Raw genomic sequence first — 22,394 nt, 5'->3', positions numbered from 1 at the left:
AACAGTTGCCGCAAGGTTTAACTTGAAATATGGAGTCGAAAAGATCAGTAACCAAGCATTTTCATTTAATGCCAAGACCATAGCAACAGTTTGCATATCAGTATATTTTTAACATACCGACTGTAATTTGAATTGCATAAATACCATAAATAAACAATTTAGAGCTTGCCAAATAAAACAAAATGCTTACCAGTTATTCAGGACCTTTTAAAACCTCTAGTTTGTCATCTCAGGTTAAAAAGTAATGATATGACTGGAACTGAAATAAGACAAAAAAATTACTCAGGCTGTGTTATTATTTGGTTTGAATGCATAAGTATTATTGAGAGAGCAAAAATCAAATTCTTGAACGTTTTATCGCAAAGAAAGAAAAATGCTTCTCCCTTGTGGCTTATCAACCTTCATTTAAATCTTTTATATTAGAAGCAACGAGTGGTAGCTAACTAGCTTAATAGTTGAAAAGGTGCAGCAATATTGTTTTCGAAAGGTTTGTTGACCCTCCCCCTTTTTCACTGAGAAAAGACAATATCTTGTGATTTGCTAGTGTGCATTACAAATAATAATTCATGATTTCTTTAATACATGTACATTTGTACATGTTTGTCTGTTTATTAACTGCCTATGATATCTACTGACTGACCATGGGTCAAATTATTGGATAAAAGCACATGATGATGATGTATTTCACTTTACTCGTATGGAGTGTGTTATCTCCCTTGATTATCAGTTATTCCTGTAAACCGGAGTGATAATTACATAACAAAGACTGTATTGTGTCATGTTTACTTACAGATAAAACTATTATGTTAGTTCATGCCTTTTTCAATTCATAAACAAATTCCTTTCGGATCTCTCGGGGTGTAAACAAAGTTAGAATTGTGCCTAAAAAAAGTGTTCAGCCCCGTGCCTGTAATGCTTTCTAAAAGCGAAAATTTCATTGAGTATCTGCTGGTATTTATCTATAATGGTTATCTGAAATCATCTGGGATATCTGGGTATAAATAAAAAAATACTTACCATCATTTTCACAATTTTCCCGGGTGTACAAGGTGAAATCATCCATAGATCACTCTGATAACTTCTGATTTATCTTTTGTAAATTGGCTCAATATCTTTAATTGTTTTTCCATAGGCGATAATGGTAACGTTTTTTCCTGTAGCTCAGTCCATATCGTAAACTTGGATATGTATGATAGCTTGTTTCGAAGCTGTGACATTTTCACATATGTGGTTAAATTTTCGGGGTACGAAGTGAGATTACTTTTTCCGTAAATTAGCAAACCCCGAACATCCTTTTGTGATGCGGCTCCTTGTGGTAAAATATCCCCTTTTTAACACAATAAGTTCTTTGAAAATTTAATACTTTGAACACATTCAATAGCTCCATAGTTTTTACACATTTATTCTATGTTCCTCTACTTTCCTAATCACCACAAATAATTAAGTTCAGTCATTTGTTAAAAATAGAAACATGTCCAATATCACTACACAGAGATTTTTTCTTTACACGTGACTTTTGAGTTCCTCATTTCAAGGCGCATTAGGGATGTTGTCCCATATTGCAATCCATAGTTCTGATTTTTCCAAATACTTTTATGTGATCTTCATCGGTATGACATTCTGAATAAATCTGTGTATTTTTGTCCATTTCTGAAAAAAAATAATGTTGTTTCAGCACTATAAGGCAATGACACTTTTATCGTTATATTTATTTATTTTGAATACAAAGTGTATGCATAATTAATTTCTAACAGTATACCTTCACTAGTCAAAAGAAGGACAAAACATCTGAATGTAACCTTAAAATACAACACACAGACCCTGTTAAAGCATTCAATAAAATTTTCTGGTGCCTAAAAGTGCATTTTGACAGAGAAATTATGCAAAAATGAAGATTTCATAAAAAAAACACCAAAATACTTAATTATTCTAGCCGGTGGAAACCTGGTATTTTATACTGTAGAAACCACTATAAACTACTGTAAAAGTCATTTGAATCATATAATTAGAGTGCGATGAAGTGCAAATTTTCAAAACTTGGTTCTTTCACATAATTGTATTTGAGAAAAAATGTTTTTTACATGTATTTCAGTGAAAATCTTTTATCAGTGAGATATCGGCATGAGGTTTTTAAAGGAAACATTGTGACATCACACGTAATATGGCGTCATTAAATAACGACATATCAAAATAATGCTAATTATAGTTTGCAGTGTTACATGAGGAACAGTTGCCGCAAGGTTTAACTTGAAATATGGAGTCGAAAAGATCAGTAACCAAGCATTTTCATTTAATGCCAAGACCATAGCAACAGTTTGCATATCAGTATATTTTTAACATACCGACTGTAATTTGAATTGCATAAATACCATAAATAAACAATTTAGAGCTTGCCAAATAAAACAAAATGCTTACCAGTTATTCAGGACCTTTTAAAACCTCTAGTTTGTCATCTCAGGTTAAAAAGTAATGATATGACTGGAACTGAAATAAGACAAAAAAATTACTCAGGCTGTGTTATTATTTGGTTTGAATGCATAAGTATTATTGAGAGAGCAAAAATCAAATTCTTGAACGTTTTATCGCAAAGAAAGAAAAATGCTTCTCCCTTGTGGCTTATCAACCTTCATTTAAATCTTTTATATTAGAAGCAACGAGTGGTAGCTAACTAGCTTAATAGTTGAAAAGGTGCAGCAATATTGTTTTCGAAAGGTTTGTTGACCCTCCCCCTTTTTCACTGAGAAAAGACAATATCTTGTGATTTGCTAGTGTGCATTACAAATAATAATTCATGATTTCTTTAATACATGTACATTTGTACATGTTTGTCTGTTTATTAACTGCCTATGATATCTACTGACTGACCATGGGTCAAATTATTGGATAAAAGCACATGATGATGATGTATTTCACTTTACTCGTATGGAGTGTGTTATCTCCCTTGATTATCAGTTATTCCTGTAAACCGGAGTGATAATTACATAACAAAGACTGTATTGTGTCATGTTTACTTACAGATAAAACTATTATGTTAGTTCATGCCTTTTTCAATTCATAAACAAATTCCTTTCGGATCTCTCGGGGTGTAAACAAAGTTAGAATTGTGCCTAAAAAAAGTGTTCAGCCCCGTGCCTGTAATGCTTTCTAAAAGCGAAAATTTCATTGAGTATCTGCTGGTATTTATCTATAATGGTTATCTGAAATCATCTGGGATATCTGGGTATAAATAAAAAAATACTTACCATCATTTTCACAATTTTCCCGGGTGTACAAGGTGAAATCATCCATAGATCACTCTGATAACTTCTGATTTATCTTTTGTAAATTGGCTCAATATCTTTAATTGTTTTTCCATAGGCGATAATGGTAACGTTTTTTCCTGTAGCTCAGTCCATATCGTAAACTTGGATATGTATGATAGCTTGTTTCGAAGCTGTGACATTTTCACATATGTGGTTAAATTTTCGGGGTACGAAGTGAGATTACTTTTTCCGTAAATTAGCAAACCCCGAACATCCTTTTGTGATGCGGCTCCTTGTGGTAAAATATCCCCTTTTTAACACAATAAGTTCTTTGAAAATTTAATACTTTGAACACATTCAATAGCTCCATAGTTTTTACACATTTATTCTATGTTCCTCTACTTTCCTAATCACCACAAATAATTAAGTTCAGTCATTTGTTAAAAATAGAAACATGTCCAATATCACTACACAGAGATTTTTTCTTTACACGTGACTTTTGAGTTCCTCATTTCAAGGCGCATTAGGGATGTTGTCCCATATTGCAATCCATAGTTCTGATTTTTCCAAATACTTTTATGTGATCTTCATCGGTATGACATTCTGAATAAATCTGTGTATTTTTGTCCATTTCTGAAAAAAAATAATGTTGTTTCAGCACTATAAGGCAATGACACTTTTATCGTTATATTTATTTATTTTGAATACAAAGTGTATGCATAATTAATTTCTAACAGTATACCTTCACTAGTCAAAAGAAGGACAAAACATCTGAATGTAACCTTAAAATACAACACACAGACCCTGTTAAAGCATTCAATAAAATTTTCTGGTGCCTAAAAGTGCATTTTGACAGAGAAATTATGCAAAAATGAAGATTTCATAAAAAAAACACCAAAATACTTAATTATTCTAGCCGGTGGAAACCTGGTATTTTATACTGTAGAAACCACTATAAACTACTGTAAAAGTCATTTGAATCATATAATTAGAGTGCGATGAAGTGCAAATTTTCAAAACTTGGTTCTTTCACATAATTGTATTTGAGAAAAAATGTTTTTTACATGTATTTCAGTGAAAATCTTTTATCAGTGAGATATCGGCATGAGGTTTTTAAAGGAAACATTGTGACATCACACGTAATATGGCGTCATTAAATAACGACATATCAAAATAATGCTAATTATAGTTTGCAGTGTTACATGAGGAACAGTTGCCGCAAGGTTTAACTTGAAATATGGAGTCGAAAAGATCAGTAACCAAGCATTTTCATTTAATGCCAAGACCATAGCAACAGTTTGCATATCAGTATATTTTTAACATACCGACTGTAATTTGAATTGCATAAATACCATAAATAAACAATTTAGAGCTTGCCAAATAAAACAAAATGCTTACCAGTTATTCAGGACCTTTTAAAACCTCTAGTTTGTCATCTCAGGTTAAAAAGTAATGATATGACTGGAACTGAAATAAGACAAAAAAATTACTCAGGCTGTGTTATTATTTGGTTTGAATGCATAAGTATTATTGAGAGAGCAAAAATCAAATTCTTGAACGTTTTATCGCAAAGAAAGAAAAATGCTTCTCCCTTGTGGCTTATCAACCTTCATTTAAATCTTTTATATTAGAAGCAACGAGTGGTAGCTAACTAGCTTAATAGTTGAAAAGGTGCAGCAATATTGTTTTCGAAAGGTTTGTTGACCCTCCCCCTTTTTCACTGAGAAAAGACAATATCTTGTGATTTGCTAGTGTGCATTACAAATAATAATTCATGATTTCTTTAAAACATGTACATTTGTACATGTTTGTCTGTTTATTAACTGCCTATGATATCTACTGACTGACCATGGGTCAAATTATTGGATAAAAGCACATGATGATGATGTATTTCACTTTACTCGTATGGAGTGTGTTATCTCCCTTGATTATCAGTTATTCCTGTAAACCGGAGTGATAATTACATAACAAAGACTGTATTGTGTCATGTTTACTTACAGATAAAACTATTATGTTAGTTCATGCCTTTTTCAATTCATAAACAAATTCCTTTCGGATCTCTCGGGGTGTAAACAAAGTTAGAATTGTGCCTAAAAAAAGTGTTCAGCCCCGTGCCTGTAATGCTTTCTAAAAGCGAAAATTTCATTGAGTATCTGCTGGTATTTATCTATAATGGTTATCTGAAATCATCTGGGATATCTGGGTATAAATAAAAAAATACTTACCATCATTTTCACAATTTTCCCGGGTGTACAAGGTGAAATCATCCATAGATCACTCTGATAACTTCTGATTTATCTTTTGTAAATTGGCTCAATATCTTTAATTGTTTTTCCATAGGCGATAATGGTAACGTTTTTTCCTGTAGCTCAGTCCATATCGTAAACTTGGATATGTATGATAGCTTGTTTCGAAGCTGTGACATTTTCACATATGTGGTTAAATTTTCGGGGTACGAAGTGAGATTACTTTTTCCGTAAATTAGCAAACCCCGAACATCCTTTTGTGATGCGGCTCCTTGTGGTAAAATATCCCCTTTTTAACACAATAAGTTCTTTGAAAATTTAATACTTTGAACACATTCAATAGCTCCATAGTTTTTACACATTTATTCTATGTTCCTCTACTTTCCTAATCACCACAAATAATTAAGTTCAGTCATTTGTTAAAAATAGAAACATGTCCAATATCACTACACAGAGATTTTTTCTTTACACGTGACTTTTGAGTTCCTCATTTCAAGGCGCATTAGGGATGTTGTCCCATATTGCAATCCATAGTTCTGATTTTTCCAAATACTTTTATGTGATCTTCATCGGTATGACATTCTGAATAAATCTGTGTATTTTTGTCCATTTCTGAAAAAAAATAATGTTGTTTCAGCACTATAAGGCAATGACACTTTTATCGTTATATTTATTTATTTTGAATACAAAGTGTATGCATAATTAATTTCTAACAGTATACCTTCACTAGTCAAAAGAAGGACAAAACATCTGAATGTAACCTTAAAATACAACACACAGACCCTGTTAAAGCATTCAATAAAATTTTCTGGTGCCTAAAAGTGCATTTTGACAGAGAAATTATGCAAAAATGAAGATTTCATAAAAAAAACACCAAAATACTTAATTATTCTAGCCGGTGGAAACCTGGTATTTTATACTGTAGAAACCACTATAAACTACTGTAAAAGTCATTTGAATCATATAATTAGAGTGCGATGAAGTGCAAATTTTCAAAACTTGGTTCTTTCACATAATTGTATTTGAGAAAAAATGTTTTTTACATGTATTTCAGTGAAAATCTTTTATCAGTGAGATATCGGCATGAGGTTTTTAAAGGAAACATTGTGACATCACACGTAATATGGCGTCATTAAATAACGACATATCAAAATAATGCTAATTATAGTTTGCAGTGTTACATGAGGAACAGTTGCCGCAAGGTTTAACTTGAAATATGGAGTCGAAAAGATCAGTAACCAAGCATTTTCATTTAATGCCAAGACCATAGCAACAGTTTGCATATCAGTATATTTTTAACATACCGACTGTAATTTGAATTGCATAAATACCATAAATAAACAATTTAGAGCTTGCCAAATAAAACAAAATGCTTACCAGTTATTCAGGACCTTTTAAAACCTCTAGTTTGTCATCTCAGGTTAAAAAGTAATGATATGACTGGAACTGAAATAAGACAAAAAAATTACTCAGGCTGTGTTATTATTTGGTTTGAATGCATAAGTATTATTGAGAGAGCAAAAATCAAATTCTTGAACGTTTTATCGCAAAGAAAGAAAAATGCTTCTCCCTTGTGGCTTATCAACCTTCATTTAAATCTTTTATATTAGAAGCAACGAGTGGTAGCTAACTAGCTTAATAGTTGAAAAGGTGCAGCAATATTGTTTTCGAAAGGTTTGTTGACCCTCCCCCTTTTTCACTGAGAAAAGACAATATCTTGTGATTTGCTAGTGTGCATTACAAATAATAATTCATGATTTCTTTAATACATGTACATTTGTACATGTTTGTCTGTTTATTAACTGCCTATGATATCTACTGACTGACCATGGGTCAAATTATTGGATAAAAGCACATGATGATGATGTATTTCACTTTACTCGTATGGAGTGTGTTATCTCCCTTGATTATCAGTTATTCCTGTAAACCGGAGTGATAATTACATAACAAAGACTGTATTGTGTCATGTTTACTTACAGATAAAACTATTATGTTAGTTCATGCCTTTTTCAATTCATAAACAAATTCCTTTCGGATCTCTCGGGGTGTAAACAAAGTTAGAATTGTGCCTAAAAAAAGTGTTCAGCCCCGTGCCTGTAATGCTTTCTAAAAGCGAAAATTTCATTGAGTATCTGCTGGTATTTATCTATAATGGTTATCTGAAATCATCTGGGATATCTGGGTATAAATAAAAAAATACTTACCATCATTTTCACAATTTTCCCGGGTGTACAAGGTGAAATCATCCATAGATCACTCTGATAACTTCTGATTTATCTTTTGTAAATTGGCTCAATATCTTTAATTGTTTTTCCATAGGCGATAATGGTAACGTTTTTTCCTGTAGCTCAGTCCATATCGTAAACTTGGATATGTATGATAGCTTGTTTCGAAGCTGTGACATTTTCACATATGTGGTTAAATTTTCGGGGTACGAAGTGAGATTACTTTTTCCGTAAATTAGCAAACCCCGAACATCCTTTTGTGATGCGGCTCCTTGTGGTAAAATATCCCCTTTTTAACACAATAAGTTCTTTGAAAATTTAATACTTTGAACACATTCAATAGCTCCATAGTTTTTACACATTTATTCTATGTTCCTCTACTTTCCTAATCACCACAAATAATTAAGTTCAGTCATTTGTTAAAAATAGAAACATGTCCAATATCACTACACAGAGATTTTTTCTTTACACGTGACTTTTGAGTTCCTCATTTCAAGGCGCATTAGGGATGTTGTCCCATATTGCAATCCATAGTTCTGATTTTTCCAAATACTTTTATGTGATCTTCATCGGTATGACATTCTGAATAAATCTGTGTATTTTTGTCCATTTCTGAAAAAAAATAATGTTGTTTCAGCACTATAAGGCAATGACACTTTTATCGTTATATTTATTTATTTTGAATACAAAGTGTATGCATAATTAATTTCTAACAGTATACCTTCACTAGTCAAAAGAAGGACAAAACATCTGAATGTAACCTTAAAATACAACACACAGACCCTGTTAAAGCATTCAATAAAATTTTCTGGTGCCTAAAAGTGCATTTTGACAGAGAAATTATGCAAAAATGAAGATTTCATAAAAAAAACACCAAAATACTTAATTATTCTAGCCGGTGGAAACCTGGTATTTTATACTGTAGAAACCACTATAAACTACTGTAAAAGTCATTTGAATCATATAATTAGAGTGCGATGAAGTGCAAATTTTCAAAACTTGGTTCTTTCACATAATTGTATTTGAGAAAAAATGTTTTTTACATGTATTTCAGTGAAAATCTTTTATCAGTGAGATATCGGCATGAGGTTTTTAAAGGAAACATTGTGACATCACACGTAATATGGCGTCATTAAATAACGACATATCAAAATAATGCTAATTATAGTTTGCAGTGTTACATGAGGAACAGTTGCCGCAAGGTTTAACTTGAAATATGGAGTCGAAAAGATCAGTAACCAAGCATTTTCATTTAATGCCAAGACCATAGCAACAGTTTGCATATCAGTATATTTTTAACATACCGACTGTAATTTGAATTGCATAAATACCATAAATAAACAATTTAGAGCTTGCCAAATAAAACAAAATGCTTACCAGTTATTCAGGACCTTTTAAAACCTCTAGTTTGTCATCTCAGGTTAAAAAGTAATGATATGACTGGAACTGAAATAAGACAAAAAAATTACTCAGGCTGTGTTATTATTTGGTTTGAATGCATAAGTATTATTGAGAGAGCAAAAATCAAATTCTTGAACGTTTTATCGCAAAGAAAGAAAAATGCTTCTCCCTTGTGGCTTATCAACCTTCATTTAAATCTTTTATATTAGAAGCAACGAGTGGTAGCTAACTAGCTTAATAGTTGAAAAGGTGCAGCAATATTGTTTTCGAAAGGTTTGTTGACCCTCCCCCTTTTTCACTGAGAAAAGACAATATCTTGTGATTTGCTAGTGTGCATTACAAATAATAATTCATGATTTCTTTAATACATGTACATTTGTACATGTTTGTCTGTTTATTAACTGCCTATGATATCTACTGACTGACCATGGGTCAAATTATTGGATAAAAGCACATGATGATGATGTATTTCACTTTACTCGTATGGAGTGTGTTATCTCCCTTGATTATCAGTTATTCCTGTAAACCGGAGTGATAATTACATAACAAAGACTGTATTGTGTCATGTTTACTTACAGATAAAACTATTATGTTAGTTCATGCCTTTTTCAATTCATAAACAAATTCCTTTCGGATCTCTCGGGGTGTAAACAAAGTTAGAATTGTGCCTAAAAAAAGTGTTCAGCCCCGTGCCTGTAATGCTTTCTAAAAGCGAAAATTTCATTGAGTATCTGCTGGTATTTATCTATAATGGTTATCTGAAATCATCTGGGATATCTGGGTATAAATAAAAAAATACTTACCATCATTTTCACAATTTTCCCGGGTGTACAAGGTGAAATCATCCATAGATCACTCTGATAACTTCTGATTTATCTTTTGTAAATTGGCTCAATATCTTTAATTGTTTTTCCATAGGCGATAATGGTAACGTTTTTTCCTGTAGCTCAGTCCATATCGTAAACTTGGATATGTATGATAGCTTGTTTCGAAGCTGTGACATTTTCACATATGTGGTTAAATTTTCGGGGTACGAAGTGAGATTACTTTTTCCGTAAATTAGCAAACCCCGAACATCCTTTTGTGATGCGGCTCCTTGTGGTAAAATATCCCCTTTTTAACACAATAAGTTCTTTGAAAATTTAATACTTTGAACACATTCAATAGCTCCATAGTTTTTACACATTTATTCTATGTTCCTCTACTTTCCTAATCACCACAAATAATTAAGTTCAGTCATTTGTTAAAAATAGAAACATGTCCAATATCACTACACAGAGATTTTTTCTTTACACGTGACTTTTGAGTTCCTCATTTCAAGGCGCATTAGGGATGTTGTCCCATATTGCAATCCATAGTTCTGATTTTTCCAAATACTTTTATGTGATCTTCATCGGTATGACATTCTGAATAAATCTGTGTATTTTTGTCCATTTCTGAAAAAAAATAATGCTGTTTCAGCACTATAAGGCAATGACACTTTTATCGTTATATTTATTTATTTTGAATACAAAGTGTATGCATAATTAATTTCTAACAGTATACCTTCACTAGTCAAAAGAAGGACAAAACATCTGAATGTAACCTTAAAATACAACACACAGACCCTGTTAAAGCATTCAATAAAATTTTCTGGTGCCTAAAAGTGCATTTTGACAGAGAAATTATGCAAAAATGAAGATTTCATAAAAAAAACACCAAAATACTTAATTATTCTAGCCGGTGGAAACCTGGTATTTTATACTGTAGAAACCACTATAAACTACTGTAAAAGTCATTTGAATCATATAATTAGAGTGCGATGAAGTGCAAATTTTCAAAACTTGGTTCTTTCACATAATTGTATTTGAGAAAAAATGTTTTTTACATGTATTTCAGTGAAAATCTTTTATCAGTGAGATATCGGCATGAGGTTTTTAAAGGAAACATTGTGACATCACACGTAATATGGCGTCATTAAATAACGACATATCAAAATAATGCTAATTATAGTTTGCAGTGTTACATGAGGAACAGTTGCCGCAAGGTTTAACTTGAAATATGGAGTCGAAAAGATCAGTAACCAAGCATTTTCATTTAATGCCAAGACCATAGCAACAGTTTGCATATCAGTATATTTTTAACATACCGACTGTAATTTGAATTGCATAAATACCATAAATAAACAATTTAGAGCTTGCCAAATAAAACAAAATGCTTACCAGTTATTCAGGACCTTTTAAAACCTCTAGTTTGTCATCTCAGGTTAAAAAGTAATGATATGACTGGAACTGAAATAAGACAAAAAAATTACTCAGGCTGTGTTATTATTTGGTTTGAATGCATAAGTATTATTGAGAGAGCAAAAATCAAATTCTTGAACGTTTTATCGCAAAGAAAGAAAAATGCTTCTCCCTTGTGGCTTATCAACCTTCATTTAAATCTTTTATATTAGAAGCAACGAGTGGTAGCTAACTAGCTTAATAGTTGAAAAGGTGCAGCAATATTGTTTTCGAAAGGTTTGTTGACCCTCCCCCTTTTTCACTGAGAAAAGACAATATCTTGTGATTTGCTAGTGTGCATTACAAATAATAATTCATGATTTCTTTAATACATGTACATTTGTACATGTTTGTCTGTTTATTAACTGCCTATGATATCTACTGACTGACCATGGGTCAAATTATTGGATAAAAGCACATGATGATGATGTATTTCACTTTACTCGTATGGAGTGTGTTATCTCCCTTGATTATCAGTTATTCCTGTAAACCGGAGTGATAATTACATAACAAAGACTGTATTGTGTCATGTTTACTTACAGATAAAACTATTATGTTAGTTCATGCCTTTTTCAATTCATAAACAAATTCCTTTCGGATCTCTCGGGGTGTAAACAAAGTTAGAATTGTGCCTAAAAAAAGTGTTCAGCCCCGTGCCTGTAATGCTTTCTAAAAGCGAAAATTTCATTGAGTATCTGCTGGTATTTATCTATAATGGTTATCTGAAATCATCTGGGATATCTGGGTATAAATAAAAAAATACTTACCATCATTTTCACAATTTTCCCGGGTGTACAAGGTGAAATCATCCATAGATCACTCTGATAACTTCTGATTTATCTTTTGTAAATTGGCTCAATATCTTTAATTGTTTTTCCATAGGCGATAATGGTAACGTTTTTTCCTGTAGCTCAGTCCATATCGTAAACTTGGATATGTATGATAGCTTGTTTCGAAGCTGTGACATTTTCACATATGTGGTTAAATTTTCGGGGTACGAAGTGAGATTACTTTTTCCGTAAATTAGCAAACCCCGAACATCCTTTTGTGATGCGGCTCCTTGTGGTAAAATATCCCCTTTTTAACACAATAAGTTCTTTGAAAATTTAATACTTTGAACACATTCAATAGCTCCATAGTTTTTACACATTTATTCTATGTTCCTCTACTTTCCTAATCACCACAAATAATTAAGTTCAGTCATTTGTTAAAAATAGAAACATGTCCAATATCACTACACAGAGATTTTTTCTTTACACGTGACTTTTGAGTTCCTCATTTCAAGGCGCATTAGGGATGTTGTCCCATATTGCAATCCATAGTTCTGATTTTTCCAAATACTTTTATGTGATCTTCATCGGTATGACATTCTGAATAAATCTGTGTATTTTTGTCCATTTCTGAAAAAAAATAATGTTGTTTCAGCACTATAAGGCAATGACACTTTTATCGTTATATTTATTTATTTTGAATACAAAGTGTATGCATAATTAATTTCTAACAGTATACCTTCACTAGTCAAAAGAAGGACAAAACATCTGAATGTAACCTTAAAATACAACACACAGACCCTGTTAAAGCATTCAATAAAATTTTCTGGTGCCTAAAAGTGCATTTTGACAGAGAAATTATGCAAAAATGAAGATTTCATAAAAAAAACACCAAAATACTTAATTATTCTAGCCGGTGGAAACCTGGTATTTTATACTGTAGAAACCACTATAAACTACTGTAAAAGTCATTTGAATCATATAATTAGAGTGCGATGAAGTGCAAATTTTCAAAACTTGGTTCTTTCACATAATTGTATTTGAGAAAAAATGTTTTTTACATGTATTTCAGTGAAAATCTTTTATCAGTGAGATATCGGCATGAGGTTTTTAAAGGAAACATTGTGACATCACACGTAATATGGCGTCATTAAATAACGACATATCAAAATAATGCTAATTATAGTTTGCAGTGTTACATGAGGAACAGTTGCCGCAAGGTTTAACTTGAAATATGGAGTCGAAAAGATCAGTAACCAAGCATTTTCATTTAATGCCAAGACCATAGCAACAGTTTGCATATCAGTATATTTTTAACATACCGACTGTAATTTGAATTGCATAAATACCATAAATAAACAATTTAGAGCTTGCCAAATAAAACAAAATGCTTACCAGTTATTCAGGACCTTTTAAAACCTCTAGTTTGTCATCTCAGGTTAAAAAGTAATGATATGACTGGAACTGAAATAAGACAAAAAAATTACTCAGGCTGTGTTATTATTTGGTTTGAATGCATAAGTATTATTGAGAGAGCAAAAATCAAATTCTTGAACGTTTTATCGCAAAGAAAGAAAAATGCTTCTCCCTTGTGGCTTATCAACCTTCATTTAAATCTTTTATATTAGAAGCAACGAGTGGTAGCTAACTAGCTTAATAGTTGAAAAGGTGCAGCAATATTGTTTTCGAAAGGTTTGTTGACCCTCCCCCTTTTTCACTGAGAAAAGACAATATCTTGTGATTTGCTAGTGTGCATTACAAATAATAATTCATGATTTCTTTAATACATGTACATTTGTACATGTTTGTCTGTTTATTAACTGCCTATGATATCTACTGACTGACCATGGGTCAAATTATTGGATAAAAGCACATGATGATGATGTATTTCACTTTACTCGTATGGAGTGTGTTATCTCCCTTGATTATCAGTTATTCCTGTAAACCGGAGTGATAATTACATAACAAAGACTGTATTGTGTCATGTTTACTTACAGATAAAACTATTATGTTAGTTCATGCCTTTTTCAATTCATAAACAAATTCCTTTCGGATCTCTCGGGGTGTAAACAAAGTTAGAATTGTGCCTAAAAAAAGTGTTCAGCCCCGTGCCTGTAATGCTTTCTAAAAGCGAAAATTTCATTGAGTATCTGCTGGTATTTATCTATAATGGTTATCTGAAATCATCTGGGATATCTGGGTATAAATAAAAAAATACTTACCATCATTTTCACAATTTTCCCGGGTGTACAAGGTGAAATCATCCATAGATCACTCTGATAACTTCTGATTTATCTTTTGTATATTGCAATCCATAGTTCTGATTTTTCCAAATACTTTTATGTGATCTTCATCGGTATGACATTCTGAATAAATCTGTGTATTTTTGTCCATTTCTGAAAAAAAATAATGTTGTTTCAGCACTATAAGGCAATGACACTTTTATCGTTATATTTATTTATTTTGAATACAAAGTGTATGCATAATTAATTTCTAACAATATACCTTCACTAGTCAAAAGAAGGACAAAACATCTGAATGTAACCTTAAAATACAACACACAGACCCTGTTAAAGCATTCAATAAAATTTTCTGGTGCCTAAAAGTGCATTTTGACAGAGAAATTATGCAAAAATGAAGATTTCATAAAAAAAACACCAAAATACTTAATTATTCTAGCCGGTGGAAACCTGGTATTTTATACTGTAGAAACCACTATAAACTACTGTAAAAGTCATTTGAATCATATAATTAGAGTGCGATGAAGTGCAAATTTTCAAAACTTGGTTCTTTCACATAATTGTATTTGAGAAAAAATGTTTTTTACATGTATTTCAGTGAAAATCTTTTATCAGTGAGATATCGGCATGAGGTTTTTAAAGGAAACATTGTGACATCACACGTAATATGGCGTCATTAAATAACGACATATCAAAATAATGCTAATTATAGTTTGCAGTGTTACATGAGGAACAGTTGCCGCAAGGTTTAACTTGAAATATGGAGTCGAAAAGATCAGTAACCAAGCATTTTCATTTAATGCCAAGACCATAGCAACAGTTTGCATATCAGTATATTTTTAACATACCGACTGTAATTTGAATTGCATAAATACCATAAATAAACAATTTAGAGCTTGCCAAATAAAACAAAATGCTTACCAGTTATTCAGGACCTTTTAAAACCTCTAGTTTGTCATCTCAGGTTAAAAAGTAATGATATGACTGGAACTGAAATAAGACAAAAAAATTACTCAGGCTGTGTTATTATTTGGTTTGAATGCATAAGTATTATTGAGAGAGCAAAAATCAAATTCTTGAACGTTTTATCGCAAAGAAAGAAAAATGCTTCTCCCTTGTGGCTTATCAACCTTCATTTAAATCTTTTATATTAGAAGCAACGAGTGGTAGCTAACTAGCTTAATAGTTGAAAAGGTGCAGCAATATTGTTTTCGAAAGGTTTGTTGACCCTCCCCCTTTTTCACTGAGAAAAGACAATATCTTGTGATTTGCTAGTGTGCATTACAAATAATAATTCATGATTTCTTTAATACATGTACATTTGTACATGTTTGTCTGTTTATTAACTGCCTATGATATCTACTGACTGACCATGGGTCAAATTATTGGATAAAAGCACATGATGATGATGTATTTCACTTTACTCGTATGGAGTGTGTTATCTCCCTTGATTATCAGTTATTCCTGTAAACCGGAGTGATAATTACATAACAAAGACTGTATTGTGTCATGTTTACTTACAGATAAAACTATTATGTTAGTTCATGCCTTTTTCAATTCATAAACAAATTCCTTTCGGATCTCTCGGGGTGTAAACAAAGTTAGAATTGTGCCTAAAAAAAGTGTTCAGCCCCGTGCCTGTAATGCTTTCTAAAAGCGAAAATTTCATTGAGTATCTGCTGGTATTTATCTATAATGGTTATCTGAAATCATCTGGGATATCTGGGTATAAATAAAAAAATACTTACCATCATTTTCACAATTTTCCCGGGTGTACAAGGTGAAATCATCCATAGATCACTCTGATAACTTCTGATTTATCTTTTGTAAATTGGCTCAATATCTTTAATTGTTTTTCCATAGGCGATAATGGTAACGTTTTTTCCTGTAGCTCAGTCCATATCGTAAACTTGGATATGTATGATAGCTTGTTTCGAAGCTGTGACATTTTCACATATGTGGTTAAATTTTCGGGGTACGAAGTGAGATTACTTTTTCCGTAAATTAGCAAACCCCGAACATCCTTTTGTGATGCGGCTCCTTGTGGTAAAATATCCCCTTTTTAACACAATAAGTTCTTTGAAAATTTAATACTTTGAACACATTCAATAGCTCCATAGTTTTTACACATTTATTCTATGTTCCTCTACTTTCCTAATCACCACAAATAATTAAGTTCAGTCATTTGTTAAAAATAGAAACATGTCCAATATCACTACACAGAGATTTTTTCTTTACACGTGACTTTTGAGTTCCTCATTTCAAGGCGCATTAGGGATGTTGTCCCATATTGCAATCCATAGTTCTGATTTTTCCAAATACTTTTATGTGATCTTCATCGGTATGACATTCTGAATAAATCTGTGTATTTTTGTCCATTTCTGAAAAAAAATAATGTTGTTTCAGCACTTATAAGGCAATGACACTTTTATCGTTATATTTATTTATTTTGAATACAAAGTGTATGCATAATTAATTTCTAACAGTATACCTTCACTAGTCAAAAGAAGGACAAAACATCTGAATGTAACCTTAAAATACAACACACAGACCCTGTTAAAGCATTCAATAAAATTTTCTGGTGCCTAAAAGTGCATTTTGACAGAGAAATTATGCAAAAATGAAGATTTCATAAAAAAAACACCAAAATACTTAATTATTCTAGCCGGTGGAAACCTGGTATTTTATACTGTAGAAACCACTATAAACTACTGTAAAAGTCATTTGAATCATATAATTAGAGTGCGATGAAGTGCAAATTTTCAAAACTTGGTTCTTTCACATAATTGTATTTGAGAAAAAATGTTTTTTACATGTATTTCAGTGAAAATCTTTTATCAGTGAGATATCGGCATGAGGTTTTTAAAGGAAACATTGTGACATCACACGTAATATGGCGTCATTAAATAACGACATATCAAAATAATGCTAATTATAGTTTGCAGTGTTACATGAGGAACAGTTGCCGCAAGGTTTAACTTGAAATATGGAGTCGAAAAGATCAGTAACCAAGCATTTTCATTTAATGCCAAGACCATAGCAACAGTTTGCATATCAGTATATTTTTAACATACCGACTGTAATTTGAATTGCATAAATACCATAAATAAACAATTTAGAGCTTGCCAAATAAAACAAAATGCTTACCAGTTATTCAGGACCTTTTAAAACCTCTAGTTTGTCATCTCAGGTTAAAAAGTAATGATATGACTGGAACTGAAATAAGACAAAAAAATTACTCAGGCTGTGTTATTATTTGGTTTGAATGCATAAGTATTATTGAGAGAGCAAAAATCAAATTCTTGAACGTTTTATCGCAAAGAAAGAAAAATGCTTCTCCCTTGTGGCTTATCAACCTTCATTTAAATCTTTTATATTAGAAGCAACGAGTGGTAGCTAACTAGCTTAATAGTTGAAAAGGTGCAGCAATATTGTTTTCGAAAGGTTTGTTGACCCTCCCCCTTTTTCACTGAGAAAAGACAATATCTTGTGATTTGCTAGTGTGCATTACAAATAATAATTCATGATTTCTTTAATACATGTACATTTGTACATGTTTGTCTGTTTATTAACTGCCTATGATATCTACTGACTGACCATGGGTCAAATTATTGGATAAAAGCACATGATGATGATGTATTTCACTTTACTCGTATGGAGTGTGTTATCTCCCTTGATTATCAGTTATTCCTGTAAACCGGAGTGATAATTACATAACAAAGACTGTATTGTGTCATGTTTACTTACAGATAAAACTATTATGTTAGTTCATGCCTTTTTCAATTCATAAACAAATTCCTTTCGGATCTCTCGGGGTGTAAACAAAGTTAGAATTGTGCCTAAAAAAAGTGTTCAGCCCCGTGCCTGTAATGCTTTCTAAAAGCGAAAATTTCATTGAGTATCTGCTGGTATTTATCTATAATGGTTATCTGAAATCATCTGGGATATCTGGGTATAAATAAAAAAATACTTACCATCATTTTCACAATTTTCCCGGGTGTACAAGGTGAAATCATCCATAGATCACTCTGATAACTTCTGATTTATCTTTTGTAAATTGGCTCAATATCTTTAATTGTTTTTCCATAGGCGATAATGGTAACGTTTTTTCCTGTAGCTCAGTCCATATCGTAAACTTGGATATGTATGATAGCTTGTTTCGAAGCTGTGACATTTTCACATATGTGGTTAAATTTTCGGGGTACGAAGTGAGATTACTTTTTCCGTAAATTAGCAAACCCCGAACATCCTTTTGTGATGCGGCTCCTTGTGGTAAAATATCCCCTTTTTAACACAATAAGTTCTTTGAAAATTTAATACTTTGAACACATTCAATAGCTCCATAGTTTTTACACATTTATTCTATGTTCCTCTACTTTCCTAATCACCACAAATAATTAAGTTCAGTCATTTGTTAAAAATAGAAACATGTCCAATATCACTACACAGAGATTTTTTCTTTACACGTGACTTTTGAGTTCCTCATTTCAAGGCGCATTAGGGATGTTGTCCCATATTGCAATCCATAGTTCTGATTTTTCCAAATACTTTTATGTGATCTTCATCGGTATGACATTCTGAATAAATCTGTGTATTTTTGTCCATTTCTGAAAAAAAATAATGTTGTTTCAGCACTATAAGGCAATGACACTTTTATCGTTATATTTATTTATTTTGAATACAAAGTGTATGCATAATTAATTTCTAACAGTATACCTTCACTAGTCAAAAGAAGGACAAAAACATCTGAATGTAACCTTAAAATACAACACACAGACCCTGTTAAAGCATTCAATAAAATTTTCTGGTGCCTAAAAGTGCATTTTGACAGAGAAATTATGCAAAAATGAAGATTTCATAAAAAAAACACCAAAATACTTAATTATTCTAGCCGGTGGAAACCTGGTATTTTATACTGTAGAAACCACTATAAACTACTGTAAAAGTCATTTGAATCATATAATTAGAGTGCGATGAAGTGCAAATTTTCAAAACTTGGTTCTTTCACATAATTGTATTTGAGAAAAAATGTTTTTTACATGTATTTCAGTGAAAATCTTTTATCAGTGAGATATCGGCATGAGGTTTTTAAAGGAAACATTGTGACATCACACGTAATATGGCGTCATTAAATAACGACATATCAAAATAATGCTAATTATAGTTTGCAGTGTTACATGAGGAACAGTTGCCGCAAGGTTTAACTTGAAATATGGAGTCGAAAAGATCAGTAACCAAGCATTTTCATTTAATGCCAAGACCATAGCAACAGTTTGCATATCAGTATATTTTTAACATACCGACTGTAATTTGAATTGCATAAATACCATAAATAAACAATTTAGAGCTTGCCAAATAAAACAAAATGCTTACCAGTTATTCAGGACCTTTTAAAACTCTAGTTTGTCATCTCAGGTTAAAAAGTAATGATATGACTGGAACTGAAATAAGACAAAAAAATTACTCAGGCTGTGTTATTATTTGGTTTGAATGCATAAGTATTATTGAGAGAGCAAAAATCAAATTCTTGAACGTTTTATCGCAAAGAAAGAAAAATGCTTCTCCCTTGTGGCTTATCAACCTTCATTTAAATCTTTTATATTAGAAGCAACGAGTGGTAGCTAACTAGCTTAATAGTTGAAAAGGTGCAGCAATATTGTTTTCGAAAGGTTTGTTGACCCTCCCCCTTTTTCACTGAGAAAAGACAATATCTTGTGATTTGCTAGTGTGCATTACAAATAATAATTCATGATTTCTTTAATACATGTACATTTGTACATGTTTGTCTGTTTATTAACTGCCTATGATATCTACTGACTGACCATGGGTCAAATTATTGGATAAAAGCACATGATGATGATGTATTTCACTTTACTCGTATGGAGTGTGTTATCTCCCTTGATTATCAGTTATTCCTGTAAACCGGAGTGATAATTACATAACAAAGACTGTATTGTGTCATGTTTACTTACAGATAAAACTATTATGTTAGTTCATGCCTTTTTCAATTCATAAACAAATTCCTTTCGGATCTCTCGGGGTGTAAACAAAGTTAGAATTGTGCCTAAAAAAAGTGTTCAGGCCCCGTTGCCTGTAATGCTTTCTAAAAGCGAAAATTTCATTGAGTATCTGCTGGTATTTATCTATAATGGTTATCTGAAATCATCTGGGATATCTGGGTATAAATAAAAAAAATACTTACCATCATTTTCACAATTTTCCCGGGTGTACAAGGTGAAATCATCCATAGATCACTCTGATAACTTCTGATTTATCTTTTGTAAATTGGCTCAATATCTTTAATTGTTTTTCCATAGGCGATAATGGTAACGTTTTTTCCTGTAGCTCAGTCCATATCGTAAACTTGGATATGTATGATAGCTTGTTTCGAAGCTGTGACATTTTCACATATGTGGTTAAATTTTCGGGGTACGAAGTGAGATTACTTTTTCCGTAAATTAGCAAACCCCGAACATCCTTTTGTGATGCGGCTCCTTGTGGTAAAATATCCCCTTTTTAACACAATAAGTTCTTTGAAAATTTAATACTTTGAACACATTCAATAGCTCCATAGTTTTTACACATTTATTCTATGTTCCTCTACTTTCCTAATCACCACAAATAATTAAGTTCAGTCATTTGTTAAAAATAGAAACATGTCCAATATCACTACACAGAGATTTTTTCTTTACACGTGACTTTTGAGTTCCTCATTTCAAGGCGCATTAGGGATGTTGTCCCATATTGCAATCCATAGTTCTGATTTTTCCAAATACTTTTATGTGATCTTCATCGGTATGACATTCTGAATAAATCTGTGTATTTTTGTCCATTTCTGAAAAAAAATAATGTTGTTTCAGCACTATAAGGCAATGACACTTTTATCGTTATATTTATTTATTTTGAATACAAAGTGTATGCCTAATTAATTTCTAACAGTATACCTTCACTAGTCAAAAGCAAGGACAAAACATCTGAATGTAACCTTAAAATACAACACACAGACCCTGTTAAAGCATTCAATAAAATTTTCTGGTGCCTAAAAGTGCATTTTGACAGAGAAATTATGCAAAAAATGAAGATTTCATAAAAAAAACACCAAAATACTTAATTATTCTAGCCGGTGGAAACCTGGTATTTTATACTGTAGAAACCACTATAAACTACTGTAAAAGTCATTTGAATCATATAATTAGAGTGCGATGAAGTGCAAATTTTCAAAACTTGGTTCTTTCACATAATTGTATTTGAGAAAAAAATGTTTTTTACATGTATTTCAGTGAAAATCTTTTATCAGTGAGATATCGGCATGAGGTTTTTAAAGGAAACATTGTGACATCACACGTAATATGGCGTCATTAAATAACGACATATCAAAATAATGCTAATTATAGTTTGCAGTGTTACATGAGGAACAGTTGCCGCAAGGTTTAACTTGAAATATGGAGTCGAAAAGATCAGTAACCAAGCATTTTCATTTAATGCCAAGACCATAGCAACAGTTTGCATATCAGTATATTTTTAACATACCGACTGTAATTTGAATTGCATAAATACCATAAATAAACAATTTAGAGCTTGCCAAATAAAACAAAATGCTTACCAGTTATTCAGGACCTTTTAAAACCTCTAGTTTGTCATCTCAGGTTAAAAAGTAATGATATGACTGGAACTGAAATAAGACAAAAAAATTACTCAGGCTGTGTTATTATTTGGTTTGAATGCATAAGTATTATTGAGAGAGCAAAAATCAAATTCTTGAACGTTTTATCGCAAAGAAAGAAAAATGCTTCTCCCTTGTGGCTTATCAACCTTCATTTAAATCTTTTATATTAGAAGCAACGAGTGGTAGCTAACTAGCTTAATAGTTGAAAAGGTGCAGCAATATTGTTTTCGAAAGGTTTGTTGACCCTCCCCCTTTTTCACTGAGAAAAGACAATATCTTGTGATTTGCTAGTGTGCATTACAAATAATAATTCATGATTTCTTTAATACATGTACATTTGTAC

General features: G+C 31.8%; 3 long non-coding RNA genes across 3 annotated transcripts; all 3 read right to left on the bottom strand.

The window, feature by feature from the left end:
• Positions 1 to 1,091: 1,091 nt before the first annotated feature.
• Positions 1,092 to 9,778, bottom strand: LOC139505126 (uncharacterized). The gene is made up of 9 exons (XR_011659555.1): positions 9,691 to 9,778; positions 9,091 to 9,159; positions 7,693 to 8,325; positions 6,866 to 6,934; positions 5,468 to 6,100; positions 4,641 to 4,709; positions 3,243 to 3,875; positions 2,416 to 2,484; positions 1,092 to 1,650 (listed from the first exon to the last, which is right to left on the bottom strand). It is a non-coding gene; the product is annotated as an uncharacterized lncRNA (long non-coding RNA).
• A 1,985-nt stretch (positions 9,779 to 11,763) lies between these two features.
• Positions 11,764 to 17,603, bottom strand: LOC139505125 (uncharacterized). Its single transcript, XR_011659554.1, has 6 exons — positions 17,533 to 17,603; positions 16,134 to 16,766; positions 15,307 to 15,375; positions 14,368 to 14,541; positions 13,541 to 13,609; positions 11,764 to 12,775 (listed from the first exon to the last, which is right to left on the bottom strand). It is a non-coding gene; the product is annotated as an uncharacterized lncRNA (long non-coding RNA).
• Positions 17,604 to 20,914: 3,311 nt separating this feature from the next.
• Positions 20,915 to 22,059, bottom strand: LOC139505124 (uncharacterized). Its single transcript, XR_011659553.1, has 2 exons — positions 21,989 to 22,059; positions 20,915 to 21,220 (listed from the first exon to the last, which is right to left on the bottom strand). It is a non-coding gene; the product is annotated as an uncharacterized lncRNA (long non-coding RNA).
• Between the last annotated feature and the right edge of the window lie 335 nt (positions 22,060 to 22,394).

The sequence above is a fragment of the Mytilus edulis genome, unplaced genomic scaffold, assembly GCF_963676685.1.
Source record: "Mytilus edulis unplaced genomic scaffold, xbMytEdul2.2 SCAFFOLD_403, whole genome shotgun sequence".
NCBI classification, from domain to species: domain Eukaryota; kingdom Metazoa; phylum Mollusca; class Bivalvia; order Mytilida; family Mytilidae; genus Mytilus; species Mytilus edulis.
The sequence above is the reverse complement of the archived record's forward strand: the minus strand, read 5'-3'. Positions and strand labels throughout refer to the sequence as shown.